Raw genomic sequence first — 24,667 nt, 5'->3', positions numbered from 1 at the left:
TTGCAACTGAGATGTACAAAATAAAAAACGACATGGCTCCAGAAATAATGCAAGATATTTTTCCTGTTTATAATCCAAAATACAATCTAAGAAATAATCGAGAATTTACTGGCCGTAATGCTAAATCAGTTTACTATGGTACAGAAACTTTATCCTTTATCGGTTACAAAATATGGCAACAAATTCCAGTAAGAATCAAAGAAATGTCATCCTTGCAATCCTTTAAATCCCAAATTAAAAAGTGGGTACCAAACTGCTCCTGCAGACTATGTAAAAAATACATCTCACAAATTGGTTTTATATGACTCGCGGATGTACTCTCGCTAATTTCATATTTGCTTATACACTCACTTAATTTATACAACCACAAATGTTTAAAAAATTGTATATATCTAAAAATATTTTATGCCTTATATTTATACTGTATATTTTAAAATCTTTCTTTTCAAGTTGACATTAACTAGCTTTTATTAGCTATATATGTATTTATACTTAGTCAACTATAAATAAATGAATAATAATAATAAATAATAATTCACTCTTCGCATTTGGAAAGCCATTGAGTGGACCGTGCTTACCAAGTCTCTGTGAGCGAGATGAGAGATAGGCCCGCGTATGGCCTCCTGCACGTTTTTTCATTTAGACTAGTGATCGTCCCGCCGAAGCGAGACAGTAGAAAAATCGTCTATATACTCATCGTTTTGGCCTTCTCCACGGAAATCTTTAGTAAAAGGCGAAAGATTTGTGCGTGAACTGAAGAAAGCCCAGAGTTGTCGTAAGTCGGCGCGACCTGTTGTGCCTTCGAGCCGACTTAACCTTTGCTTGTGGTGTGCCGCTTGCCAGTGTGTCCGTTCGTAGAGGACGCTTAAAAGGTGCTGCATCGTGAGGTGTAGACTTGACACAAGGACTTTCACCTTTCTGATCTACATCACCTAGTTGAGTGCGTTCGCGTGAATCACTAGGAAGTTGCGTTCGCTGTCTCGGAGAGTGTGGTCCCTGTAGGCAATACGTCGTACTAGTGGCTTGCGTTACATCTAGTTTGTTTCTACTGCAGTTCGACTCCTTTGGTTGTCTCTGAACTTTATTTCTTTCCTCGAGCCGATTTTGATTAGCTCGTATGTATTATTCTGCTAAAAAAAAAAAAAACTTGTGAGCGGGATACGGCCGAAAGGCCCTTGGCTCAACCCCTGCCGTCTGCGGCCTTCACTCTTCGCATTTGGAAAGCCATTGAGTGGACCGTGCTTACCAAGTCTCTGTGAGCGAGATGAGAGATAGGCCCGCGTATGGCCTCCTGCACGTTTTTTCATTTAGACTAGTGATCGTCCCGCCGAAGCGAGACAGTAGAAAAATCGTCTATATACTCATCGTTTTGGCCTTCTCCACGGAAATCTTTAGTAAAAGGCGAAAGATTTGTGCGTGAACTGAAGAAAGCCCAGAGTTGTCGTAAGTCGGCGCGACCTGTTGTGCCTTCGAGCCGACTTAACCTTTGCTTGTGGTGTGCCGCTTGCCAGTGTGTCCGTTCGTAGAGGACGCTTAAAAGGTGCTGCATCGTGAGGTGTAGACTTGACACAAGGACTTTCACCTTTCTGATCTACATCACCTAGTTGAGTGCGTTCGCGTGAATCACTAGGAAGTTGCGTTCGCTGTCTCGGAGAGTGTGGTCCCTGTAGGCAATACGTCGTACTAGTGGCTTGCGTTACATCTAGTTTGTTTCTACTGCAGTTCGACTCCTTTGGTTGTCTCTGAACTTTATTTCTTTCCTCGAGCCGATTTTGATTAGCTCGTATGTATTATTCTGCTAAAAAAAAAAAAAAAACTTGTGAGCGGGATACGGCCGAAAGGCCCTTGGCTCAACCCCTGCCGTCTGCGGCCTTCACTCTTCGCATTTGGAAAGCCATTGAGTGGACCGTGCTTACCAAGTCTCTGTGAGCGAGATGAGAGATAGGCCCGCGTATGGCCTCATGCACGTTTTTTCATTTAGACTAGTGATCGTCCCGCCGAAGCGAGACAGTAGAAAAATCGTCTATATACTCATCGTTTTGGCCTTCTCCACGGAAATCTTTAGTAAAAGGCGAATGATTTGTGCGTGAACTGAAGAAAGCCCAGAGTTGTCGTAAGTCAGCGCGACCTGTTGTGCCTTCGAGCCGACTTAACCTTTGCTTGTGGTGTGCCGCTTGCCAGTGTGTCCGTTCGTAGAGGACGCTTAAAAGGTGCTGCATCGTGAGGTGTAGACTTGACACAAGGACTTTCACCTTTCTGATCTACATCACCTAGTTGAGTGCGTTCGCATGAATCACTAGGAAGTTGCGTTCGCTGTCTCGGAGAGTGTGGTCCCTGTAGGCAATACGTCGTACTAGTGGCTTGCGTTACATCTAGTTTGTTTCTACTGCAGTTCGACTCCTTTGGTTGTCTCTGAACTTTATTTCTTTCCTCGAGCCGATTTTGATTAGCTCGTATGTATTATTCTGCTAAAAAAAAAAAAAAAACTTGTGAGCGGGATACAGCCGAAAGGCCCTTGGCTCAACCCCTGCCGTCTGCGGCCTTCACTCTTCGCATTTGGAAAGCCATTGAGTGGACCGTGCTTACCAAGTCTCTGTGAGCGAGATGAGAGATAGGCCCGCGTATGGCCTCCTGCACGTTTTTTCATTTAGACTAGTGATCGTCCCGCCGAAGCGAGACAGTAGAAAAATCGTCTATATACTCATCGTTTTGGCCTTCTCCACGGAAATCTTTAGTAAAAGGCGAAAGATTTGTGCGTGAACTGAAGAAAGCCCAGAGTTTTCGTAAGTCGGCGCGACCTGTTGTGCCTTCGAGCCGACTTAACCTTTGCTTGTGGTGTGCCGCTTGCCAGTGTGTCCGTTCGTAGAGGACGCTTAAAAGGTGCTGCATCGTGAGGTGTAGACTTGACACAAGGACTTTCACCTTTCTGATCTACATCACCTAGTTGAGTGCGTTCGCGTGAATCACTAGGAAGTTGCGTTCGCTGTCTCGGAGAGTGTGGTCCCTGTAGGCAATACGTCGTACTAGTGGCTTGCGTTACATCTAGTTTGTTTCTACTGCAGTTCGACTCCTTTGGTTGTCTCTGAACTTTATTTCTTTCCTCGAGCCGATCTTGATTAGCACGTATGTATTATTCTGCTAAAAAAAAAAAAAAACTTGTGAGCGGGATACGGCCGAAAGGCCCTTGGCTCAACCCCTGCCGTCTGCGGCCTTCACTCTTCGCATTTGGAAAGCCATTGAGTGGACCGTGCTTACCAAGTCTCTGTGAGCGAGATGAGAGATAGGCCCGCGTATGGCCTCCTGCACGTTTTTTCATTTAGACTAGTGATCGTCCCGCCGAAGCGAGACAGTAGAAAAATCGTCTATATACTCATCGTTTTGGCCTTCTCCACGGAAATCTTTAGTAAAAGGCGAAAGATTTGTGCGTGAACTGAAGAAAGCCCAGAGTTGTCGTAAGTCGGCGCGACCTGTTGTGCCTTCGAGCCGACTTAACCTTTGCTTGTGGTGTGCCGCTTGCCAGTGTGTCCGTTCGTAGAGGACGCTTAAAAGGTGCTGCATCGTGAGGTGTAGACTTGACACAAGGACTTTCACCTTTCTGATCTACATCACCTAGTTGAGTGCGTTCGCGTGAATCACTAGGAAGTTGCGTTCGCTGTCTCGGAGAGTGTGGTCCCTGTAGGCAATACGTCGTACTAGTGGCTTGCGTTACATCTAGTTTGTTTCTACTGCAGTTCGACTCCTTTGGTTGTCTCTGAACTTTATTTCTTTCCTCGAGCCGATTTTGATTAGCTCGTATGTATTATTCTGCTGAAAAAAAAAAAAAACTTGTGAGCGGGATACGGCCGAAAGGCCCTTGTCTCAACCCCTGCCGTCTGCGGCCTTCACTCTTCGCATTTGGAAAGCCATTGAGTGGACCGTGCTTACCAAGTCTCTGTGAGCGAGATGAGAGATAGGCCCGCGTATGGCCTCCTGCACGTTTTTTCATTTAGACTAGTGATCGTCCCGCCGAAGCGAGACAGTAGAAAAATCGTCTATATACTCATCGTTTTGGCCTTCTCCACGGAAATCTTTAGTAAAAGGCGAAAGATTTGTGCGTGAACTGAAGAAAGCCCAGAGTTGTCGTAAGTCGGCGCGACCTGTTGTGCCTTCGAGCCGACTTAACCTTTGCTTGTGGTGTGCCGCTTGCCAGTGTGTCCGTTCGTAGAGGACGCTTAAAAGGTGCTGCATCGTGAGGTGTAGACTTGACACAAGGACTTTCACCTTTCTGATCTACATCACCTAGTTGAGTGCGTTCGCGTGAATCACTAGGAAGTTGCGTTCGCTGTCTCGGAGAGTGTGGTCCCTGTAGGCAATACGTCGTACTAGTGGCTTGCGTTACATCTAGTTTGTTTCTACTGCAGTTCGACTCCTTTGGTTGTCTCTGAACTTTATTTCTTTCCTCGAGCCGATTTTGATTAGCTCGTATGTATTATTCTGCTAAAAAAAAAAAAAAAACTTGTGAGCGGGATACGGCCGAAAGGCCCTTGGCTCAACCCCTGCCGTCTGCGGCCTTCACTCTTCGCATTTGGAAAGCCATTGAGTGGACCGTGCTTACCAAGTCTCTGTGAGCGAGATGAGAGATAGGCCCGCGTATGGCCTCCTGCACGTTTTTTCATTTAGACTAGTGATCGTCCCGCCGAAGCGAGACAGTAGAAAAATCGTCTATATACTCATCGTTTTGGCCTTCTCCACGGAAATCTTTAGTAAAAGGCGAAAGATTTGTGCGTGAACTGAAGAAAGCCCAGAGTTGTCGTAAGTCGGCGCGACCTGTTGTGCCTTCGAGCCGACTTAACCTTTGCTTGTGGTGTGCCGCTTGCCAGTGTGTCCGTTCGTAGAGGACGCTTAAAAGGTGCTGCATCGTGAGGTGTAGACTTGACACAAGGACTTTCACCTTTCTGATCTACATCACCTAGTTGAGTGCGTTCGCGTGAATCACTAGGAAGTTGCGTTCGCTGTCTCGGAGAGTGTGGTCCCTGTAGGCAATACGTCGTACTAGTGGCTTGCGTTACATCTAGTTTGTTTCTACTGCAGTTCGACTCCTTTGGTTGTCTCTGAACTTTATTTCTTTCCTCGAGCCGATTTTGATTAGCTCGTATGTAATATTCTGCTAAAAAAAAAAAAAAAACTTGTGAGCGGGATACGGCCGAAAGGCCCTTGGCTCAACCCCTGCCGTCTGCGGCCTTCACTCTTCGCATTTGGAAAGCCATTGAGTGGACCGTGCTTACCAAGTCTCTGTGAGCGAGATGAGAGATAGGCCCGCGTATGGCCTCCTGCACGTTTTTTCATTTAGACTAGTGATCGTCCCGCCGAAGCGAGACAGTAGAAAAATCGTCTATATACTCATCGTTTTGGCCTTCTCCACGGAAATCTTTAGTAAAAGGCGAAAGATTTGTGCGTGAACTGAAGAAAGCCCAGAGTTGTCGTAAGTCGGCGCGACCTGTTGTGCCTTCGAGCCGACTTAACCTTTGCTTGTGGTGTGCCGCTTGCCAGTGTGTCCGTTCGTAGAGGACGCTTAAAAGGTGCTGCATCGTGAGGTGTAGACTTGACACAAGGACTTTCACCTTTCTGATCTACATCACCTAGTTGAGTGCGTTCGCGTGAATCACTAGGAAGTTGCGTTCGCTGTCTCGGAGAGTGTGGTCCCTGTAGGCAATACGTCGTACTAGTGGCTTGCGTTACATCTAGTTTGTTTCTACTGCAGTTCGACTCCTTTGGTTGTCTCTGAACTTTATTTCTTTCCTCGAGCCGATTTTGATTAGCTCGTATGTATTATTCTGCTGAAAAAAAAAAAAAACTTGTGAGCGGGATACGGCCGAAAGGCCCTTGTCTCAACCCCTGCCGTCTGCGGCCTTCACTCTTCGCATTTGGAAAGCCATTGAGTGGACCGTGCTTACCAAGTCTCTGTGAGCGAGATGAGAGATAGGCCCGCGTATGGCCTCCTGCACGTTTTTTCATTTAGACTAGTGATCGTCCCGCCGAAGCGAGACAGTAGAAAAATCGTCTATATACTCATCGTTTTGGCCTTCTCCACGGAAATCTTTAGTAAAAGGCGAAAGATTTGTGCGTGAACTGAAGAAAGCCCAGAGTTGTCGTAAGTCGGCGCGACCTGTTGTGCCTTCGAGCCGACTTAACCTTTGCTTGTGGTGTGCCGCTTGCCAGTGTGTCCGTTCGTAGAGGACGCTTAAAAGGTGCTGCATCGTGAGGTGTAGACTTGACACAAGGACTTTCACCTTTCTGATCTACATCACCTAGTTGAGTGCGTTCGCGTGAATCACTAGGAAGTTGCGTTCGCTGTCTCGGAGAGTGTGGTCCCTGTAGGCAATACGTCGTACTAGTGGCTTGCGTTACATCTAGTTTGTTTCTACTGCAGTTCGACTCCTTTGGTTGTCTCTGAACTTTATTTCTTTCCTCGAGCCGATTTTGATTAGCTCGTATGTAATATTCTGCTAAAAAAAAAAAAAAAACTTGTGAGCGGGATACGGCCGAAAGGCCCTTGGCTCAACCCCTGCCGTCTGCGGCCTTCACTCTTCGCATTTGGAAAGCCATTGAGTGGACCGTGCTTACCAAGTCTCTGTGAGCGAGATGAGAGATAGGCCCGCGTATGGCCTCCTGCACGTTTTTTCATTTAGACTAGTGATCGTCCCGCCGAAGCGAGACAGTAGAAAAATCGTCTATATACTCATCGTTTTGGCCTTCTCCACGGAAATCTTTAGTAAAAGGCGAAAGATTTGTGCGTGAACTGAAGAAAGCCCAGAGTTGTCGTAAGTCGGCGCGACCTGTTGTGCCTTCGAGCCGACTTAACCTTTGCTTGTGGTGTGCCGCTTGCCAGTGTGTCCGTTCGTAGAGGACGCTTAAAAGGTGCTGCATCGTGAGGTGTAGACTTGACACAAGGACTTTCACCTTTCTGATCTACATCACCTAGTTGAGTGCGTTCGCGTGAATCACTAGGAAGTTGCGTTCGCTGTCTCGGAGAGTGTGGTCCCTGTAGGCAATACGTCGTACTAGTGGCTTGCGTTACATCTAGTTTGTTTCTACTGCAGTTCGACTCCTTTGGTTGTCTCTGAACTTTATTTCTTTCCTCGAGCCGATTTTGATTAGCTCGTATGTATTATTCTGCTAAAAAAAAAAAAAAACTTGTGAGCGGGATACGGCCGAAAGGCCCTTGGCTCAACCCCTGCCGTCTGCGGCCTTCACTCTTCGCATTTGGAAAGCCATTGAGTGGACCGTTCTTACCAAGTCTCTGTGAGCGAGATGAGAGATAGGCCCGCGTATGGCCTCCTGCACGTTTTTTCATTTAGACTAGTGATCGTCCCGCCGAAGCGAGACAGTAGAAAAATCGTCTATATACTCATCGTTTTGGCCTTCTCCACGGAAATCTTTAGTAAAAGGCGAAAGATTTGTGCGTGAACTGAAGAAAGCCCAGAGTTGTCGTAAGTCGGCGCGACCTGTTGTGCCTTCGAGCCGACTTAACCTTTGCTTGTGGTGTGCCGCTTGCCAGTGTGTCCGTTCGTAGAGGACGCTTAAAAGGTGCTGCATCGTGAGGTGTAGACTTGACACAAGGACTTTCACCTTTCTGATCTACATCACCTAGTTGAGTGCGTTCGCGTGAATCACTAGGAAGTTGCGTTCGCTGTCTCGGAGAGTGTGGTCCCTGTAGGCAATACGTCGTACTAGTGGCTTGCGTTACATCTAGTTTGTTTCTACTGCAGTTCGACTCCTTTGGTTGTCTCTGAACTTTATTTCTTTCCTCGAGCCGATTTTGATTAGCTCGTATGTATTATTCTGCTAAAAAAAAAAAAAAACTTGTGAGCGGGATACGGCCGAAAGGCCCTTGGCTCAACCCCTGCCGTCTGCGGCCTTCACTCTTCGCATTTGGAAAGCCATTGAGTGGACCGTGCTTACCAAGTCTCTGTGAGCGAGATGAGAGATAGGCCCGCGTATGGCCTCCTGCACGTTTTTTCATTTAGACTAGTGATCGTCCCGCCGAAGCGAGACAGTAGAAAAATCGTCTATATACTCATCGTTTTGGCCTTCTCCACGGAAATCTTTAGTAAAAGGCGAAAGATTTGTGCGTGAACTGAAGAAAGCCCAGAGTTGTCGTAAGTCGGCGCGACCTGTTGTGCCTTCGAACCGACTTAACCTTTGCTTGTGGTGTGCCGCTTGCCAGTGTGTCCGTTCGTAGAGGACGCTTAAAAGGTGCTGCATCGTGAGGTGTAGACTTGACACAAGGACTTTCACCTTTCTGATCTACATCACCTAGTTGAGTGCGTTCGCGTGAATCACTAGGAAGTTGCGTTCGCTGTCTCGGAGAGTGTGGTCCCTGTAGGCAATACGTCGTACTAGTGGCTTGCGTTACATCTAGTTTGTTTCTACTGCAGTTCGACTCCTTTGGTTGTCTCTGAACTTTATTTCTTTCCTCGAGCCGATTTTGATTAGCTCGTATGTAATATTCTGCTAAAAAAAAAAAAAAAAATTGTGAGCGGGATACGGCCGAAAGGCCCTTGGCTCAACCCCTGCCGTCTGCGGCCTTCACTCTTCGCATTTGGAAAGCCATTGAGTGGACCGTGCTTACCAAGTCTCTGTGAGCGAGATGAGAGATAGGCCCGCGTATGGCCTCCTGCACGTTTTTTCATTTAGACTAGTGATCGTCCCGCCGAAGCGAGACAGTAGAAAAATCGTCTATATACTCATCGTTTTGGCCTTCTCCACGGAAATCTTTAGTAAAAGGCGAAAGATTTGTGCGTGAACTGAAGAAAGCCCAGAGTTGTCGTAAGTCGGCGCGACCTGTTGTGCCTTCGAGCCGACTTAACCTTTGCTTGTGGTGTGCCGCTTGCCAGTGTGTCCGTTCGTAGAGGACGCTTAAAAGGTGCTGCATCGTGAGGTGTAGACTTGACACAAGGACTTTCACCTTTCTGATCTACATCACCTAGTTGAGTGCGTTCGCGTGAATCACTAGGAAGTTGCGTTCGCTGTCTCGGAGAGTGTGGTCCCTGTAGGCAATACGTCGTACTAGTGGCTTGCGTTACATCTAGTTTGTTTCTACTGCAGTTCGACTCCTTTGGTTGTCTCTGAACTTTATTTCTTTCCTCGAGCCGATTTTGATTAGCTCGTATGTAATATTCTGCTAAAAAAAAAAAAAAAAATTGTGAGCGGGATACGGCCGAAAGGCCCTTGGCTCAACCCCTGCCGTCTGCGGCCTTCACTCTTCGCATTTGGAAAGCCATTGAGTGGACCGTGCTTACCAAGTCTCTGTGAGCGAGATGAGAGATAGGCCCGCGTATGGCCTCCTGCACGTTTTTTCATTTAGACTAGTGATCGTCCCGCCGAAGCGAGACAGTAGAAAAATCGTCTATATACTCATCGTTTTGGCCTTCTCCACGGAAATCTTTAGTAAAAGGCGAAAGATTTGTGCGTGAACTGAAGAAAGCCCAGAGTTGTCGTAAGTCGGCGCGACCTGTTGTGCCTTCGAGCCGACTTAACCTTTGCTTGTGGTGTGCCGCTTGCCAGTGTGTCCGTTCGTAGAGGACGCTTAAAAGGTGCTGCATCGTGAGGTGTAGACTTGACACAAGGACTTTCACCTTTCTGATCTACATCACCTAGTTGAGTGCGTTCGCGTGAATCACTAGGAAGTTGCGTTCGCTGTCTCGGAGAGTGTGGTCCCTGTAGGCAATACGTCGTACTAGTGGCTTGCGTTACATCTAGTTTGTTTCTACTGCAGTTCGACTCCTTTGGTTGTCTTCTTTTCTCGAGCCGATTTTGATTAGCTCGTATGTAATATTCTGCTAAAAAAAAAAAAAAAAATTGTGAGCGGGATACGGTTGAAAGGCCCTTGGCTCAACCCCTGCCGTCTGCGGCCTTCACTCTTCGCATTTGGAAAGCCATTGAGTGGACCGTGTTTACCAAGTCTCTGTGAGCGAGATGAGAGATAGGCCCGCGTATGGCCTCCTGCACGTTTTTTCATTTAGACTAGTGATCGTCCCGCCGAAGCGAGACAGTAGAAAAATCGTCTATATACTCATCGTTTTGGCCTTCTCCACGGAAATCTTTAGTAAAAGGCGAAAGATTTGTGCGTGAACTGAAGAAAGCCCAGAGTTGTCGTAAGTCGGCGCGACCTGTTGTGCCTTCGAGCCGACTTAACCTTTGCTTGTGGTGTGCCGCTTGCCAGTGTGTCAGTTCGTAGAGGACGCTTAAAAGGTGCTGCATCGTGAGGTGTAGACTTGACACAAGGACTTTCACCTTTCTGATCTACATCACCTAGTTGAGTGCGTTCGCGTGAATCACTAGGAAGTTGCGTTCGCTGTCTCGGAGAGTGTGGTCCCTGTAGGCAATACGTCGTACTAGTGGCTTGCGTTACATCTAGTTTGTTTCTACTGCAGTTCGACTCCTTTGGTTGTCTCTGAACTTTATTTCTTTCCTCGAGCCGATTTTGATTAGCTCGTATGTATTATTCTGCTAAAAAAAAAAAAAAAACTTGTGAGCGGGATACGGCCGAAAGGCCCTTGGCTCAACCCCTGCCGTCTGCGGCCTTCACTCTTCGCATTTGGAAAGCCATTGAGTGGACCGTGCTTACCAAGTCTCTGTGAGCGAGATGAGAGATAGGCCCGCGTATGGCCTCCTGCACGTTTTTTCATTTAGACTAGTGATCGTCCCGCCGAAGCGAGACAGTAGAAAAATCGTCTATATACTCATCGTTTTGGCCTTCTCCACGGAAATCTTTAGTAAAAGGCGAAAGATTTGTGCGTGAACTGAAGAAAGCCCAGAGTTGTCGTAAGTCGGCGCGACCTGTTGTGCCTTCGAGCCGACTTAACCTTTGCTTGTGGTGTGCCGCTTGCCAGTGTGTCCGTTCGTAGAGGACGCTTAAAAGGTGCTGCATCGTGAGGTGTAGACTTGACACAAGGACTTTCACCTTTCTGATCTACATCACCTAGTTGAGTGCGTTCGCGTGAATCACTAGGAAGTTGCGTTCGCTGTCTCGGAGAGTGTGGTCCCTGTAGGCAATACGTCGTACTAGTGGCTTGCGTTACATCTAGTTTGTTTCTACTGCAGTTCGACTCCTTTGGTTGTCTCTGAACTTTATTTCTTTCCTCGAGCCGATTTTGATTAGCTCGTATGTATTATTCTGCTAAAAAAAAAAAAAAACTTGTGAGCGGGATACGGCCGAAAGGCCCTTGGCTCAACCCCTGCCGTCTGCGGCCTTCACTCTTCGCATTTGGAAAGCCATTGAGTGGACCGTGCTTACCAAGTCTCTGTGAGCGAGATGAGAGATAGGCCTGCGTATGGCCTCCTGCACGTTTTTTCATTTAGACTAGTGATCGTCCCGCCGAAGCGAGACAGTAGAAAAATCGTCTATATACTCATCGTTTTGGCCTTCTCCACGGAAATCTTTAGTAAAAGGCGAAAGATTTGTGCGTGAACTGAAGAAAGCCCAGAGTTGTCGTAAGTCGGCGCGACCTGTTTTGCCTTCGAGCCGACTTAACCTTTGCTTGTGGTGTGCCGCTTGCCAGTGTGTCCGTTCGTAGAGGACGCTTAAAAGGTGCTGCATCGTGAGGTGTAGACTTGACACAAGGACTTTCACCTTTCTGATCTACATCACCTAGTTGAGTGCGTTCGCGTGAATCACTAGGAAGTTGCGTTCGCTGTCTCGGAGAGTGTGGTCCCTGTAGGCAATACGTCGTACTAGTGGCTTGCGTTACATCTAGTTTGTTTCTACTGCAGTTCGACTCCTTTGGTTGTCTCTGAACTTTATTTCTTTCCTCGAGCCGATTTTGATTAGCTCGTATGTAATATTCTGCTAAAAAAAAAAAAAAAACTTGTGAGCGGGATACGGCCGAAAGGCCCTTGGCTCAACCCCTGCCGTCTGCGGCCTTCACTCTTCGCATTTGGAAAGCCATTGAGTGGACCGTGCTTACCAAGTCTCTGTGAGCGAGATGAGAGATAGGCCCGCGTATGGCCTCCTGCACGTTTTTTCATTTAGACTAGTGATCGTCCCGCCGAAGCGAGACAGTAGAAAAATCGTCTATATACTCATCGTTTTGGCCTTCTCCACGGAAATCTTTAGTAAAAGGCGAAAGATTTGTGCGTGAACTGAAGAAAGCCCAGAGTTGTCGTAAGTCGGCGCGACCTGTTGTGCCTTCGAGCCGACTTAACCTTTGCTTGTGGTGTGCCGCTTGCCAGTGTGTCCGTTCGTAGAGGACGCTTAAAAGGTGCTGCATCGTGAGGTGTAGACTTGACACAAGGACTTTCACCTTTCTGATCTACATCACCTAGTTGAGTGCGTTCGCGTGAATCACTAGGAAGTTGCGTTCGCTGTCTCGGAGAGTGTGGTCCCTGTAGGCAATACGTCGTACTAGTGGCTTGCGTTACATCTAGTTTGTTTCTACTGCAGTTCGACTCCTTTGGTTGTCTCTGAACTTTATTTCTTTCCTCGAGCCGATTTTGATTAGCTCGTATGTAATATTCTGCTAAAAAAAAAAAAAAAACTTGTGAGCGGGATACGGCCGAAAGGCCCTTGGCTCAACCCCTGCCGTCTGCGGCCTTCACTCTTCGCATTTGGAAAGCCATTGAGTGGACCGTGCTTACCAAGTCTCTGTGAGCGAGATGAGAGATAGGCCCGCGTATGGCCTCCTGCACGTTTTTTCATTTAGACTAGTGATCGTCCCGCCGAAGCGAGACAGTAGAAAAATCGTCTATATACTCATCGTTTTGGCCTTCTCCACGGAAATCTTTAGTAAAAGGCGAAAGATTTGTGCGTGAACTGAAGAAAGCCCAGAGTTGTCGTAAGTCGGCGCGACCTGTTGTGCCTTCGAGCCGACTTAACCTTTGCTTGTGGTGTGCCGCTTGCCAGTGTGTCCGTTCGTAGAGGACGCTTAAAAGGTGCTGCATCGTGAGGTGTAGACTTGACACAAGGACTTTCACCTTTCTGATCTACATCACCTAGTTGAGTGCGTTCGCGTGAATCACTAGGAAGTTGCGTTCGCTGTCTCGGAGAGTGTGGTCCCTGTAGGCAATACGTCGTACTAGTGGCTTGCGTTACATCTAGTTTGTTTCTACTGCAGTTCGACTCCTTTGGTTGTCTCTGAACTTTATTTCTTTCCTCGAGCCGATTTTGATTAGCTCGTATGTATTATTCTGCTAAAAAAAAAAAAAACTTGTGAGCGGGATACGGCCGAAAGGCCCTTGGCTCAACCCCTGCCGTCTGCGGCCTTCACTCTTCGCATTTGGAAAGCCATTGAGTGGACCGTGCTTACCAAGTCTCTGTGAGCGAGATGAGAGATAGGCCCGCGTATGGCCTCCTGCACGTTTTTTCATTTAGACTAGTGATCGTCCCGCCGAAGCGAGACAGTAGAAAAATCGTCTATATACTCATCGTTTTGGCCTTCTCCACGGAAATCTTTAGTAAAAGGCGAAAGATTTGTGCGTGAACTGAAGAAAGCCCAGAGTTGTCGTAAGTCGGCGCGACCTGTTGTGCCTTCGAGCCGACTTAACCTTTGCTTGTGGTGTGCCGCTTGCCAGTGTGTCCGTTCGTAGAGGACGCTTAAAAGGTGCTGCATCGTGAGGTGTAGACTTGACACAAGGACTTTCACCTTTCTGATCTACATCACCTAGTTGAGTGCGTTCGCGTGAATCACTAGGAAGTTGCGTTCGCTGTCTCGGAGAGTGTGGTCCCTGTAGGCAATACGTCGTACTAGTGGCTTGCGTTACATCTAGTTTGTTTCTACTGCAGTTCGACTCCTTTGGTTGTCTCTGAACTTTATTTCTTTCCTCGAGCCGATTTTGATTAGCTCGTATGTATTATTCTGCTAAAAAAAAAAAAAAAACTTGTGAGCGGGATACGGCCGAAAGGCCCTTGGCTCAACCCCTGCCGTCTGCGGCCTTCACTCTTCGCATTTGGAAAGCCATTGAGTGGACCGTGCTTACCAAGTCTCTGTGAGCGAGATGAGAGATAGGCCCGCGTATGGCCTCCTGCACGTTTTTTCATTTAGACTAGTGATCGTCCCGCCGAAGCGAGACAGTAGAAAAATCGTCTATATACTCATCGTTTTGGCCTTCTCCACGGAAATCTTTAGTAAAAGGCGAAAGATTTGTGCGTGAACTGAAGAAAGCCCAGAGTTGTCGTAAGTCGGCGCGACCTGTTGTGCCTTCGAGCCGACTTAACCTTTGCTTGTGGTGTGCCGCTTGCCAGTGTGTCCGTTCGTAGAGGACGCTTAAAAGGTGCTGCATCGTGAGGTGTAGACTTGACACAAGGACTTTCACCTTTCTGATCTACATCACCTAGTTGAGTGCGTTCGCGTGAATCACTAGGAAGTTGCGTTCGCTGTCTCGGAGAGTGTGGTCCCTGTAGGCAATACGTCGTACTAGTGGCTTGCGTTACATCTAGTTTGTTTCTACTGCAGTTCGACTCCTTTGGTTGTCTCTGAACTTCATTTCTTTCCTCGAGCCGATTTTGATTAGCTCGTATGTATTATTCTGCTAAAAAAAAAAAAAACTTGTGAGCGGGATACGGCCGAAAGGCCCTTGGCTCAACCCCTGCCGTCTGCGGCCTTCACTCTTCGCATTTGGAAAGCCATTGAGTGGACCGTGCTTACCAAGTCTCTGTGAGCGAGATGAGAGATAGGCCTGCGTATGGCCTCCTGCACGTTTTTTCATTTAGACTAGTGATCGTCCCGCCGAAGCGAGACAGTAGAAAAATCGTCTATATACTCATCGTTTTGGCCTTCTCCACGGAAATCTTTAGTAAAAGGCGAAAGATTTGTGCGTGAACTGAAGAAAGCCCAGAGTTGTCGTAAGTCGGCGCGACCTGTTGTGCCTTCGAGCCGACTTAACCTTTGCTTGTGGTGTGCCGATTGCCAGTGTGTCCGTTCGTAGAGGACGCTTAAAAGGTGCTGCATCGTGAGGTGTAGACTTGACACAAGGACTTTCACCTTTCTGATCTACATCACCTAGTTGAGTGCGTTCGCGTGAATCACTAGGAAGTTGCGTTCGCTGTCTCGGAGAGTGTGGTCCCTGTAGGCAATACGTCGTACTAGTGGCTTGCGTTACATCTAGTTTGTTTCTACTGCAGTTCGACTCCTTTGGTTGTCTCTGAACTTTATTTCTTTCCTCGAGCCGATTTTGATTAGCTCGTATGTAATATTCTGCTAAAAAAAAAAAAAAAACTTGTGAGCGGGATACGGCCGAAAGGCCCTTGGCTCAACCCCTGCCGTCTGCGGCCTTCACTCTTCGCATTTGGAAAGCCATTGAGTGGACCGTGCTTACCAAGTCTCTGTGAGCGAGATGAGAGATAGGCCCGCGTATGGCCTCCTGCACGTTTTTTCATTTAGACTAGTGATCGTCCCGCCGAAGCGAGACAGTAGAAAAATCGTCTATATACTCATCGTTTTGGCCTTCTCCACGGAAATCTTTAGTAAAAGGCGAAAGATTTGTGCGTGAACTGAAGAAAGCCCAGAGTTGTCGTAAGTCGGCGCGACCTGTTGTGCCTTCGAGCCGACTTAACCTTTGCTTGTGGTGTGCCGCTTGCCAGTGTGTCCGTTCGTAGAGGACGCTTAAAAGGTGCTGCATCGTGAGGTGTAGACTTGACACAAGGACTTTCACCTTTCTGATCTACATCACCTAGTTGAGTGCGTTCGCGTGAATCACTAGGAAGTTGCGTTCGCTGTCTCGGAGAGTGTGGTCCCTGTAGGCAATACGTCGTACTAGTGGCTTGCGTTACATCTAGTTTGTTTCTACTGCAGTTCGACTCCTTTTGTTGTCTCTGAACTTTATTTCTTTCCTCGAGCCGATTTTGATTAGCTCGTATGTATTATTCTGCTAAAAAAAAAAACTTGTGAGCGGGATACGGCCGAAAGGCCCTTGGCTCAACCCCTGCCGTCTGCGGCCTTCACTCTTCGCATTTGGAAAGCCATTGAGTGGACCGTGCTTACCAAGTCTCTGTGAGCGAGATGAGAGATAGGCCCGCGTATGGCCTCCTGCACGTTTTTTCATTTAGACTAGTGATCGTCCCGCCGAAGCGAGACAGTAGAAAAATCGTCTATATACTCATCGTTTTGGCCTTCTCCACGGAAATCTTTAGTAAAAGGCGAAAGATTTGTGCGTGAACTGAAGAAAGCCCAGAGTTGTCGTAAGTCGGCGCGACCTGTTGTGCCTTCGAGCCGACTTAACCTTTGCTTGTGGTGTGCCGCTTGCCAGTGTGTCCGTTCGTAGAGGACGCTTAAAAGGTGCTGCATCGTGAGGTGTAGACTTGACACAAGGACTTTCACCTTTCTGATCTACATCACCTAGTTGAGTGCGTTCGCGTGAATCACTAGGAAGTTGCGTTCGCTGTCTCGGAGAGTGTGGTCCCTGTAGGCAATACGTCGTACTAGTGGCTTGCGTTACATCTAGTTTGTTTCTACTGCAGTTCGACTCCTTTTGTTGTCTCTGAACTTTATTTCTTTCCTCGAGCCGATTTTGATTAGCTCGTATGTATTATTCTGCTAAAAAAAAAAACTTGTGAGCGGGATACGGCCGAAAGGCCCTTGGCTCAACCCCTGCCGTCTGCGGCCTTCACTCTTCGCATTTGGAAAGCCATTGAGTGGACCGTGCTTACCAAGTCTCTGTGAGCGAGATGAGAGATAGGCCCGCGTATGGCCTCCTGCACGTTTTTTCATTTAGACTAGTGATCGTCCCGCCGAAGCGAGACAGTAGAAAAATCGTCTATATACTCATCGTTTTGGCCTTCTCCACGGAAATCTTTAGTAAAAGGCGAAAGATTTGTGCGTGAACTGAAGAAAGCCCAGAGTTGTCGTAAGTCGGCGCGACCTGTTGTGCCTTCGAGCCGACTTAACCTTTGCTTGTGGTGTGCCGCTTGCCAGTGTGTCCGTTCGTAGAGGACGCTTAAAAGGTGCTGCATCGTGAGGTGTAGACTTGACACAAGGACTTTCACCTTTCTGATCTACATCACCTAGTTCAGTGCGTTCGCGTGAATCACTAGGAAGTTGCGTTCGCTGTCTCGGAGAGTGTGGTCCCTGTAGGCAATACGTCGTACTAGTGGCTTGCGTTACATCTAGTTTGTTTCTACTGCAGTTCGACTCCTTTGGTTGTCTCTGAACTTCATTTCTTTCCTCGAGCCGATTTTGATTAGCTCGTATGTATTATTCTGCTAAAAAAAAAAAAAACTTGTGAGCGGGATACGGCCGAAAGGCCCTTGGCTCAACCCCTGCCGTCTGCGGCCTTCACTCTTCGCATTTGGAAAGCCATTGAGTGGACCGTGCTTACCAAGTCTCTGTGAGCGAGATGAGAGATAGGCCCGCGTATGGCCTCCTGCACGTTTTTTCATTTAGACTAGTGATCGTCCCGCCGAAGCGAGACAGTAGAAATCGTCTATATACTCATCGTTTTGATCTTCTCCACGGAAATCTTTAGTAAAAGGCGAAAGATTTGTGCGTAAACTGAAGAAAGCCCAGAGTTGTCGTAAGTCGGCGCAACCTGTTGTGCCTTCGAGCCGACTTAACCTTTGCTTGTGGTGTGCCGCTTGCCAGTGTGTCCGTTCGTAGAGGACGCTTAAAAGGTGCTGCATCGTGAGGTGTAGACTTGACACAAGGACTTTCACCTTTCTGATCTACATCACCTAGTTGAGTGCGTTCGCGTGAATCACTAGGAAGTTGAGTTCGCTGTCTCGGAGAGTGTGGTCCCTGTAGGCAATACGTCGTACTAGTGGCTTGCGTTACATCTAGTTTGTTTCTACTGCAGTTCGACTCCTTTGGTTGTCTCTGAACTTTATTTCTTTCCTCGAGCCGATTTTGATTAGCTCGTATGTATTATTCTGCTAAAAAGAAAAAAAAACTTGTGAGCGGGATACGGCCGAAAAGCCCTTGGCTCAACCCCTGCCGTCTGCGGCCTTCACTCTTCGCAATTGGAAAGCGATTGAGTGGACCGTGCTTACCAAGTCTCTGTGAGCGAGATGAGAGATAGGCCCGCGTATGGCCTCCTGCACGTTTTTTCATTTAGACTAGTGATCGTCCCGCCGAAGCGAGACAGTAGAAAAATCGTCTATATACTCATCGTTTTGGCCTTCTCCACGGAAATCTTTAGTAAAAGGCGAAAGATTTGTGCGTGAACTGAAGAAAGCCCAGAGTTGTCGTAAGTCGGCGCGACCTGTTGTGCCTTCGAGCCGACTTAACCTTTGCTTGTGGTGTGCCGCTTGCCAGTGTGTCCGTTCGTAGAGGACGCTTAAAAGGTGCTGCATCGTGAGGTGTAGACTTGACACAAGGACTTTCACCTTTCTGATCTACATCACCTAGTTCAGTGCGTTCGCGTGAATCACTAGGAAGTTGCGTTCGCTGTCTCGGAGAGTGTGGTCCCTGTAGGCAATACGTCGTACTAGTGGCTTGCGTTACATCTAGTTTGTTTCTACTGCAGTTCGACTCCTTTGGTTGTCTCTGAACTTTATTTCTTTCCTCGAGCCGATTTTGATTAGCTCGTATGTATTATTCTGCTAAAAAAAAGAAAAAACTTGTGAGCGGGATACGGCCGAAAGGCCCTTGGCTCAACCCCTGCCGTCTGCGGCCTTCACTCTTCGCATTTGGAAAGCCATTGAGTGGACCGTGCTTACCAAGTCTCTGTGAGCGAGATGAGAGATAGGCCCGCGTATGGCCTCCTGCACGTTTTTTCATTTAGACTAGTGATCGTCCCGCCGAAGCGAGACAGTAGAAAAATCGTCTATATACTCATCGTTTTGGCCTTCTCCACGGAAATCTTTAGTAAAAGGCGAAAGATTTGTGCGTGAACTGAAGAAAGCCCAGAGTTGTCGTAAGTCGGCGCGACCTGTTGTGCCTTCGAGCCGACTTAACCTTTGCTTGTGGTGTGCCGCTTGCCAGTGTGTCCGTTCGTAGAGGACGCTTAAAAGGTGCTGCATCGTGAGGTGTAGACTTGACACAAGGACTTTCACCTTTCTGATCTACATCACCTAGTTCAGTGCGTTCGCGTGAATCACTAGGAAGTTGCGTTCGCTGTCTCGGAGAGTGTGGTCCCTGTAGGCAATACGTCGTACTAGTGGCTTGCGTTACATCTAGTTTGTTTCTACTGCAGTTCGACTCCTTTGGTTGTCTCTGAACTTTATTTCTTTCCTCGAGCCGATTTTGATTAGCTCGTATGTATTATTCTGCTAAAAAAAAAAAAAAAACTTGTGAGCGGGATACGGCCGAAAGGCCCTTGGCTCAACCCCTGCCGTCTGCGGCCTTCACTCTTCGCATTTGGAAAGCCATTGAGTGGACCGTGCTTACCAAGTCTCTGTGAGCGAGATGAGAGATAGGCCCGCGTATGGCCTCCTGCACGTTTTTTCATTTAGACTAGTGATCGTCCCGCCGAAGCGAGACAGTAGAAAAATCGTCTATATACTCATCGTTTTGGCCTTCTCCACGGAAATCTTTAGTAAAAGGCGAAAGATTTGTGCGTGAACTGAAGAAAGCCCAGAGTTGTCGTAAGTCGGCGCGACCTGTTGTGCCTTCGAGCCGACTTAACCTTTGCTTGTGGTGTGCCGCTTGCCAGTGTGTCCGTTCGTAGAGGACGCTTAAAAGGTGCTGCATCGTGAGGTGTAGACTTGACACAAGGACTTTCACCTTTCTGATCTACATCACCTAGTTGAGTGCGTTCGCGTGAATCACTAGGAAGTTGCGTTCGCTGTCTCGGAGAGTGTGGTCCCTGTAGGCAATACGTCGTACTAGTGGCTTGCGTTACATCTAGTTTGTTTCTACTGCAGTTCGACTCCTTTGGTTGTCTCTGAACTTTATTTCTTTCCTCGAGCCGATTTTGATTAGCTCGTATGTATTATTCTGCTAAAAAAAAAAAAAACTTGTGAGCGGGATACGGCCGAAAGGCCCTTGGCTCAACCCCTGCCGTCTGCGGCCTTCACTCTTCGCATTTGGAAAGCCATTGAGTGGACCGTGCTTACCAAGTCTCTGTGAGCGAGATGAGAGATAGGCCCGCGTATGGCCTCCTGCACGTTTTTTCATTTAGACTAGTGATCGTCCCGCCGAAGCGAGACAGTAGAAAAATCGTCTATATACTCATCGTTTTGGCCTTCTCCACGGAAATCTTTAGTAAAAGGCGAAAGATTTGTGCGTGAACTGAAGAAAGCCCAGAGTTGTCGTAAGTGGGCGCGACCTGTTGTGCCTTCGAGCCGACTTAACCTTTGCTTGTGGTGTGCCGCTTGCCAGTGTGTCCGTTCGTAGAGGACGCTTAAAAGGTGCTGCATCGTGAGGTGTAGACTTGACACAAGGACTTTCACCTTTCTGATCTACATCACCTAGTTGAGTGCGTTCGCGTGAATCACTAGGAAGTTGCGTTCGCTGTCTCGGAGAGTGTGGTCCCTGTAGGCAATACGTCGTACTAGTGGCTTGCGTTACATCTAGTTTGTTTCTACTGCAGTTCGACTCCTTTGGTTGTCTCTGAACTTTATTTCTTTCCTCGAGCCGATTTTGATTAGCTCGTATGTATTATTCTGCTAAAAAAAAAAAAAACTTGTGAGCGGGATACGGCCGAAAGGCCCTTGGCTCAACCCCTGCCGTCTGCGGCCTTCACTCTTCGCATTTGGAAAGCCATTGAGTGGACCGTGCTTACCAAGTCTCTGTGAGCGAGATGAGAGATAGGCCCGCGTATGGCCTCCTGCACGTTTTTTCATTTAGACTAGTGATCGTCCCGCCGAAGCGAGACAGTAGAAAAATCGTCTATATACTCATCGTTTTGGCCTTCTCCACGGAAATCTTTAGTAAAAGGCGAAAGATTTGTGCGTGAACTGAAGAAAGCCCAGAGTTGTCGTAAGTCGGCGCGACCTGTTGTGCCTTCGAGCCGACTTAACCTTTGCTTGTGGTGTGCCGCTTGCCAGTGTGTCCGTTCGTACAGGACGCTTAAAAGGTGCTGCATCGTGAGGTGTAGACTTGACACAAGGACTTTCACCTTTCTGATCTACATCACCTAGTTCAGTGCGTTCGCGTGAATCACTAGGAAGTTGCGTTCGCTGTCTCGGAGAGTGTGGTCCCTGTAAGCAATACGTCGTACTAGTGGCTTGCGTTACATCTAGTTTGTTTCTACTGCAGTTCGACTCCTTTGGTTGTCTCTGAACTTTAATTCTTTCCTCGAGCCGATTTTGATTAGCTCGTATGTATTATTCTGCTAAAAAAAAAAAAAAACTTGTGAGCGGGATACGGCCGAAAGGCCCTTGGCTCAACCCCTGCCGTCTGCGGCCTTCACTCTTCGCATTTGGAAAGCCATTGAGTGGACCGTGCTTACCAAGTCTCTGTGAGCGAGATGAGAGATAGGCCCGCGTATGGCCTCCTGCACGTTTTTTCATTTAGACTAGTGATCGTCCCGCCGAAGCGAGACAGTAGAAAAATCGTCTATATACTCATCGTTTTGGCCTTCTCCACGGAAATCTTTAGTAAAAGGCGAAAGATTTGTGCGTGAACTGAAGAAAGCCCAGAGTTGTCGTAAGTCGGCGCGACCTGTTGTGCCTTCGAGCCGACTTAACCTTTGCTTGTGGTGTGCCGCTTGCCAGTGTGTCCGTTCGTAGAGGACGCTTAAAAGGTGCTGCATCGTGAGGTGTAGACTTGACACAAGGACTTTCACCTTTCTGATCTACATCACCTAGTTCAGTGCGTTCGCGTGAATCACTAGGAAGTTGCGTTCGCTGTCTCGGAGAGTGTGGTCCCTGTAGGCAATACGTCGTACTAGTGGCTTGCGTTACATCTAGTTTGTTTCTACTGCTGTTCGACTCCTTTGGTTGTCTCTGAACTTTATTTCTTTCCTCGAGCCGATTTTGATTAGCTCGTATGTATTATTCTGCTAAAAAAAAAAAAACTTGTGAGCGGGATACGGCCGAAAGGCCCTTGGCTCAACCCCTGCCGTCTGCGGCCTTCACTCTTCGCATTTGGAAAGCCATTGAGTGGACCGTGCTTACCAAGTCTCTGTGAGCGAGATGAGAGATAGGCCCGCGTATGGCCTCCTGCACGTTTTTTCATTTAGACTAGTGATCGTCCCGCCGAAGCGAGACAGTAGAAAAATCGTCTATATACTCATCGTTTTGGCCTTCTCCACGGAAATCTTTAGTAAAAGGCGAAAGATTTGTGCGTGAACTGAAGAAAGCCCAGAGTTGTCGTAAGTCGCCGCGACCTGTTGTGCCTTCGAGCCGACTTAACCTTTGCTTGTGGTGTGCCGCTTGCCAGTGTGTCCGTTCGTAGAGGACGCTTAAAAGGTGCTGCATCGTGAGGTGTAGACTTGACACAAGGACTTTCACCTTTCTGATCTACATCACCTAGTTGAGTGCGTTCGCGTGAATCACTAGGAAGTTGCAATCGCTGTCTCGGAGAGTGTGGTCCCTGTAGGCAATACGTCGTACTAGTGGCTTGCGTTACATCTAGTTTGTTTCTACTGCAGTTCGACTCCTTTGGTTGTCTCTGAACTTTATTTCTTTCCTCGAGCCGATTTTGATTAGCTCGTATGTATTATTCTGCTAAAAAAAAAAAAAACTTGTGAGCGGGATACGGCCGAAAGGCCCTTGGCTCAACCCCTGCCGTCTGCGGCCTTCACTCTTCGCATTTGGAAAGCCATTGAGTGGACAGTGCTTACCAAGTCTCTGTGAGCGAGATGAGAGATAGGCCCGCGTATGGCCTCCTGCACGTTTTTTCATTTAGACTAGTGATCGTCCCGCCGAAGCGAGACAGTAGAAAAATCGTCTATATACTCATCGTTTTGGCCTTCTCCACGGAAATCTTTAGTAAAAGGCGAAAGATTTGTGCGTGAACTGAAGAAAGCCCAGAGTTGTCGTAAGTCGGCGCGACCTGTTGTGCCTTCGAGCCGACTTAACCTTTGCTTGTGGTGTGCCGCTTGCCAGTGTGTCCGTTCGTAGAGGACGCTTAAAAGGTGCTGCATCGTGAGGTGTAGACTTGACACAAGGACTTTCACCTTTCTGATCTACATCACCTAGTTGAGTGCGTTCGCGTGAATCACTAGGAAGTTGCAATCGCTGTCTCGGAGAGTGTGGTCCCTGTAGGCAATACGTCGTACTAGTGGCTTGCGTTACATCTAGTTTGTTTCTACTGCAGTTCGACTCCTTTGGTTGTCTCTGAACTTTATTTCTTTCCTCGAGCCGATTTTGATTAGCTCGTATGTATTATTCTGCTAAAAAAAAAAAAAAACTTGTGAGCGGGATACGGCCGAAAGGCCCTTGGCTCAACCCCTGCCGTCTGCGGCCTTCACTCTTCGCATTTGGAAAGCCATTGAGTGGACCGTGCTTACCAAGTCTCTGTGAGCGAGATGAGAGATAGGCCCGCGTATGGCCTCCTGCACGTTTTTTCATTTAGACTAGTGATCGTCCCGCCGAAGCGAGACAGTAGAAAAATCGTCTATATACTCATCGTTTTGGCCTTCTCCACGGAAATCTTTAGTAAAAGGCGAAAGATTTGTGCGTGAACTGAAGAAAGCCCAGAGTTGTCGTAAGTCGGCGCGACCTGTTGTGCCTTCGAGCCGACTTAACCTTTGCTTGTGGTGTGCCGCTTGCCAGTGTGTCCGTTCGTAGAGGACGCTTAAAAGGTGCTGCATCGTGAGGTGTAGACTTGACACAAGGACTTTCACCTTTCTGATCTACATCACCTAGTTGAGTGCGTTCGCGTGAATCACTAGGAAGTTGCGTTCGCTGTCTCGGAGAGTGTGGTCCCTGTAGGCAATACGTCGTACTAGTGGCTTGCGTTACATCTAGTTTGTTTCTACTGCACTTCGACTCCTTTGGTTGTCTCTGAACTTTATTTCTTTCCTCGAGCCGATTTTGATTAGCTCGTATGTATTATTCTGCTAAAAAAAAAAAAAACTTGTGAGCGGGATACGGCCGAAAGGCCCTTGGCTCAACCCCTGCCGTCTGCGGCCTTCACTCTTCGCATTTGGAAAGCCATTGAGTGGACCGTGCTTACCAAGTCTCTGTGAGCGAGATGAGAGATAGGCCCGCGTATGGCCTCCTGCACGTTTTTTCATTTAGACTAGTGATCGTCCCGCCGAAGCGAGACAGTAGAAAAATCGTCTATATACTCATCGTTTTGGCCTTCTCCACGGAAATCTTTAGTAAAAGGCGAAAGATTTGTGCGTGAACTGAAGAAAGCCCAGAGTTGTCGTAAGTCGGCGCGACCTGTTGTGCCTTCGAGCCGACTTAACCTTTGCTTGTGGTGTGCCGCTTGCCAGTGTGTCCGTTCGTAGAGGACGCTTAAAAGGTGCTGCATCGTGAGGTGTAGACTTGACACAAGGACTTTCACCTTTCTGATCTACATCACCTAGTTGAGTGCGTTCGCGTGAATCACTAGGAAGTTGCGTTCGCTGTCTCGGAGAGTGTGGTCCCTGTAGGCAATACGTCGTACTAGTGGCTTGCGTTACATCTAGTTTGTTTCTACTGCAGTTCGACTCCTTTGGTTGTCTCTGAACTTTATTTCTTTCCTCGAGCCGATTTTGATTAGCTCGTATGTATTATTCTGCTAAAAAAAAAAAAAACTTGTGAGCGGGATACGGCCGAAAGGCCCTTGGCTCAACCCCTGCCGTCTGCGGCCTTCACTCTTCGCATTTGGAAAGCCATTGAGTGGACCGTGCTTACCAAGTCTCTGTGAGCGAGATGAGA

General features: G+C 47.9%; 36 non-coding genes across 36 annotated transcripts; all 36 read right to left on the bottom strand.

Annotated features, from left to right (window-relative positions):
• Nucleotides 1-652: 652 nt before the first annotated feature.
• Nucleotides 653-773, bottom strand: LOC130619302 (U5 spliceosomal RNA). Its single transcript, XR_008980043.1, has one exon. It is a non-coding gene; the product is annotated as a U5 spliceosomal RNA (small nuclear RNA).
• A 547-nt stretch (nucleotides 774-1,320) lies between these two features.
• LOC130619301 (U5 spliceosomal RNA) lies at nucleotides 1,321-1,441 on the bottom strand. The gene has a single exon (XR_008980042.1). It is a non-coding gene; the product is annotated as a U5 spliceosomal RNA (small nuclear RNA).
• A 549-nt stretch (nucleotides 1,442-1,990) lies between these two features.
• Nucleotides 1,991-2,111, bottom strand: LOC130619944 (U5 spliceosomal RNA). Its single transcript, XR_008980681.1, has one exon. It is a non-coding gene; the product is annotated as a U5 spliceosomal RNA (small nuclear RNA).
• Nucleotides 2,112-2,660: 549 nt separating this feature from the next.
• LOC130618798 (U5 spliceosomal RNA) lies at nucleotides 2,661-2,781 on the bottom strand. Its single transcript, XR_008979542.1, has one exon. It is a non-coding gene; the product is annotated as a U5 spliceosomal RNA (small nuclear RNA).
• Nucleotides 2,782-3,329: 548 nt separating this feature from the next.
• On the bottom strand, nucleotides 3,330-3,450 carry LOC130619300 (U5 spliceosomal RNA). The gene has a single exon (XR_008980040.1). It is a non-coding gene; the product is annotated as a U5 spliceosomal RNA (small nuclear RNA).
• A 548-nt stretch (nucleotides 3,451-3,998) lies between these two features.
• LOC130619299 (U5 spliceosomal RNA) lies at nucleotides 3,999-4,119 on the bottom strand. The gene has a single exon (XR_008980039.1). It is a non-coding gene; the product is annotated as a U5 spliceosomal RNA (small nuclear RNA).
• Nucleotides 4,120-4,668: 549 nt separating this feature from the next.
• On the bottom strand, nucleotides 4,669-4,789 carry LOC130619298 (U5 spliceosomal RNA). Its single transcript, XR_008980038.1, has one exon. It is a non-coding gene; the product is annotated as a U5 spliceosomal RNA (small nuclear RNA).
• A 549-nt stretch (nucleotides 4,790-5,338) lies between these two features.
• Nucleotides 5,339-5,459, bottom strand: LOC130619297 (U5 spliceosomal RNA). The gene has a single exon (XR_008980037.1). It is a non-coding gene; the product is annotated as a U5 spliceosomal RNA (small nuclear RNA).
• Nucleotides 5,460-6,007: 548 nt separating this feature from the next.
• On the bottom strand, nucleotides 6,008-6,128 carry LOC130619295 (U5 spliceosomal RNA). The gene has a single exon (XR_008980036.1). It is a non-coding gene; the product is annotated as a U5 spliceosomal RNA (small nuclear RNA).
• Nucleotides 6,129-6,677: 549 nt separating this feature from the next.
• Nucleotides 6,678-6,798, bottom strand: LOC130619294 (U5 spliceosomal RNA). The gene has a single exon (XR_008980035.1). It is a non-coding gene; the product is annotated as a U5 spliceosomal RNA (small nuclear RNA).
• Nucleotides 6,799-7,346: 548 nt separating this feature from the next.
• LOC130619293 (U5 spliceosomal RNA) lies at nucleotides 7,347-7,467 on the bottom strand. The gene has a single exon (XR_008980034.1). It is a non-coding gene; the product is annotated as a U5 spliceosomal RNA (small nuclear RNA).
• Nucleotides 7,468-8,015: 548 nt separating this feature from the next.
• Nucleotides 8,016-8,136, bottom strand: LOC130619291 (U5 spliceosomal RNA). The gene has a single exon (XR_008980032.1). It is a non-coding gene; the product is annotated as a U5 spliceosomal RNA (small nuclear RNA).
• A 549-nt stretch (nucleotides 8,137-8,685) lies between these two features.
• Nucleotides 8,686-8,806, bottom strand: LOC130619289 (U5 spliceosomal RNA). Its single transcript, XR_008980031.1, has one exon. It is a non-coding gene; the product is annotated as a U5 spliceosomal RNA (small nuclear RNA).
• Nucleotides 8,807-9,355: 549 nt separating this feature from the next.
• On the bottom strand, nucleotides 9,356-9,476 carry LOC130619288 (U5 spliceosomal RNA). The gene has a single exon (XR_008980029.1). It is a non-coding gene; the product is annotated as a U5 spliceosomal RNA (small nuclear RNA).
• A 537-nt stretch (nucleotides 9,477-10,013) lies between these two features.
• Nucleotides 10,014-10,134, bottom strand: LOC130619287 (U5 spliceosomal RNA). Its single transcript, XR_008980028.1, has one exon. It is a non-coding gene; the product is annotated as a U5 spliceosomal RNA (small nuclear RNA).
• A 549-nt stretch (nucleotides 10,135-10,683) lies between these two features.
• On the bottom strand, nucleotides 10,684-10,804 carry LOC130619286 (U5 spliceosomal RNA). Its single transcript, XR_008980027.1, has one exon. It is a non-coding gene; the product is annotated as a U5 spliceosomal RNA (small nuclear RNA).
• Nucleotides 10,805-11,352: 548 nt separating this feature from the next.
• Nucleotides 11,353-11,473, bottom strand: LOC130619285 (U5 spliceosomal RNA). Its single transcript, XR_008980026.1, has one exon. It is a non-coding gene; the product is annotated as a U5 spliceosomal RNA (small nuclear RNA).
• Nucleotides 11,474-12,022: 549 nt separating this feature from the next.
• On the bottom strand, nucleotides 12,023-12,143 carry LOC130619283 (U5 spliceosomal RNA). Its single transcript, XR_008980025.1, has one exon. It is a non-coding gene; the product is annotated as a U5 spliceosomal RNA (small nuclear RNA).
• A 549-nt stretch (nucleotides 12,144-12,692) lies between these two features.
• Nucleotides 12,693-12,813, bottom strand: LOC130619282 (U5 spliceosomal RNA). The gene has a single exon (XR_008980024.1). It is a non-coding gene; the product is annotated as a U5 spliceosomal RNA (small nuclear RNA).
• A 547-nt stretch (nucleotides 12,814-13,360) lies between these two features.
• On the bottom strand, nucleotides 13,361-13,481 carry LOC130619281 (U5 spliceosomal RNA). Its single transcript, XR_008980023.1, has one exon. It is a non-coding gene; the product is annotated as a U5 spliceosomal RNA (small nuclear RNA).
• Nucleotides 13,482-14,030: 549 nt separating this feature from the next.
• Nucleotides 14,031-14,151, bottom strand: LOC130619280 (U5 spliceosomal RNA). Its single transcript, XR_008980022.1, has one exon. It is a non-coding gene; the product is annotated as a U5 spliceosomal RNA (small nuclear RNA).
• Nucleotides 14,152-14,698: 547 nt separating this feature from the next.
• Nucleotides 14,699-14,819, bottom strand: LOC130619278 (U5 spliceosomal RNA). Its single transcript, XR_008980020.1, has one exon. It is a non-coding gene; the product is annotated as a U5 spliceosomal RNA (small nuclear RNA).
• A 549-nt stretch (nucleotides 14,820-15,368) lies between these two features.
• On the bottom strand, nucleotides 15,369-15,489 carry LOC130619277 (U5 spliceosomal RNA). The gene has a single exon (XR_008980018.1). It is a non-coding gene; the product is annotated as a U5 spliceosomal RNA (small nuclear RNA).
• Nucleotides 15,490-16,033: 544 nt separating this feature from the next.
• LOC130619276 (U5 spliceosomal RNA) lies at nucleotides 16,034-16,154 on the bottom strand. The gene has a single exon (XR_008980017.1). It is a non-coding gene; the product is annotated as a U5 spliceosomal RNA (small nuclear RNA).
• A 544-nt stretch (nucleotides 16,155-16,698) lies between these two features.
• LOC130619275 (U5 spliceosomal RNA) lies at nucleotides 16,699-16,819 on the bottom strand. Its single transcript, XR_008980016.1, has one exon. It is a non-coding gene; the product is annotated as a U5 spliceosomal RNA (small nuclear RNA).
• A 547-nt stretch (nucleotides 16,820-17,366) lies between these two features.
• On the bottom strand, nucleotides 17,367-17,485 carry LOC130619923 (U5 spliceosomal RNA). Its single transcript, XR_008980660.1, has one exon. It is a non-coding gene; the product is annotated as a U5 spliceosomal RNA (small nuclear RNA).
• A 548-nt stretch (nucleotides 17,486-18,033) lies between these two features.
• Nucleotides 18,034-18,154, bottom strand: LOC130619274 (U5 spliceosomal RNA). Its single transcript, XR_008980015.1, has one exon. It is a non-coding gene; the product is annotated as a U5 spliceosomal RNA (small nuclear RNA).
• A 548-nt stretch (nucleotides 18,155-18,702) lies between these two features.
• LOC130619272 (U5 spliceosomal RNA) lies at nucleotides 18,703-18,823 on the bottom strand. The gene has a single exon (XR_008980014.1). It is a non-coding gene; the product is annotated as a U5 spliceosomal RNA (small nuclear RNA).
• A 549-nt stretch (nucleotides 18,824-19,372) lies between these two features.
• LOC130619271 (U5 spliceosomal RNA) lies at nucleotides 19,373-19,493 on the bottom strand. The gene has a single exon (XR_008980013.1). It is a non-coding gene; the product is annotated as a U5 spliceosomal RNA (small nuclear RNA).
• Nucleotides 19,494-20,040: 547 nt separating this feature from the next.
• On the bottom strand, nucleotides 20,041-20,161 carry LOC130619270 (U5 spliceosomal RNA). The gene has a single exon (XR_008980012.1). It is a non-coding gene; the product is annotated as a U5 spliceosomal RNA (small nuclear RNA).
• A 547-nt stretch (nucleotides 20,162-20,708) lies between these two features.
• Nucleotides 20,709-20,829, bottom strand: LOC130619269 (U5 spliceosomal RNA). Its single transcript, XR_008980011.1, has one exon. It is a non-coding gene; the product is annotated as a U5 spliceosomal RNA (small nuclear RNA).
• A 548-nt stretch (nucleotides 20,830-21,377) lies between these two features.
• LOC130619268 (U5 spliceosomal RNA) lies at nucleotides 21,378-21,498 on the bottom strand. Its single transcript, XR_008980010.1, has one exon. It is a non-coding gene; the product is annotated as a U5 spliceosomal RNA (small nuclear RNA).
• Nucleotides 21,499-22,044: 546 nt separating this feature from the next.
• Nucleotides 22,045-22,165, bottom strand: LOC130619266 (U5 spliceosomal RNA). Its single transcript, XR_008980007.1, has one exon. It is a non-coding gene; the product is annotated as a U5 spliceosomal RNA (small nuclear RNA).
• Nucleotides 22,166-22,712: 547 nt separating this feature from the next.
• Nucleotides 22,713-22,833, bottom strand: LOC130619265 (U5 spliceosomal RNA). The gene has a single exon (XR_008980006.1). It is a non-coding gene; the product is annotated as a U5 spliceosomal RNA (small nuclear RNA).
• Nucleotides 22,834-23,381: 548 nt separating this feature from the next.
• Nucleotides 23,382-23,502, bottom strand: LOC130619264 (U5 spliceosomal RNA). The gene has a single exon (XR_008980005.1). It is a non-coding gene; the product is annotated as a U5 spliceosomal RNA (small nuclear RNA).
• Nucleotides 23,503-24,049: 547 nt separating this feature from the next.
• On the bottom strand, nucleotides 24,050-24,170 carry LOC130619263 (U5 spliceosomal RNA). The gene has a single exon (XR_008980004.1). It is a non-coding gene; the product is annotated as a U5 spliceosomal RNA (small nuclear RNA).
• Nucleotides 24,171-24,667: the final 497 nt, after the last annotated feature.

The sequence above is a fragment of the Hydractinia symbiolongicarpus genome, chromosome 11 (assembly GCF_029227915.1).
Source record: "Hydractinia symbiolongicarpus strain clone_291-10 chromosome 11, HSymV2.1, whole genome shotgun sequence".
Classification (NCBI taxonomy): Eukaryota; Metazoa; Cnidaria; class Hydrozoa; order Anthoathecata; family Hydractiniidae; genus Hydractinia; species Hydractinia symbiolongicarpus.
The sequence above is the reverse complement of the archived record's forward strand: the minus strand, read 5'-3'. Positions and strand labels throughout refer to the sequence as shown.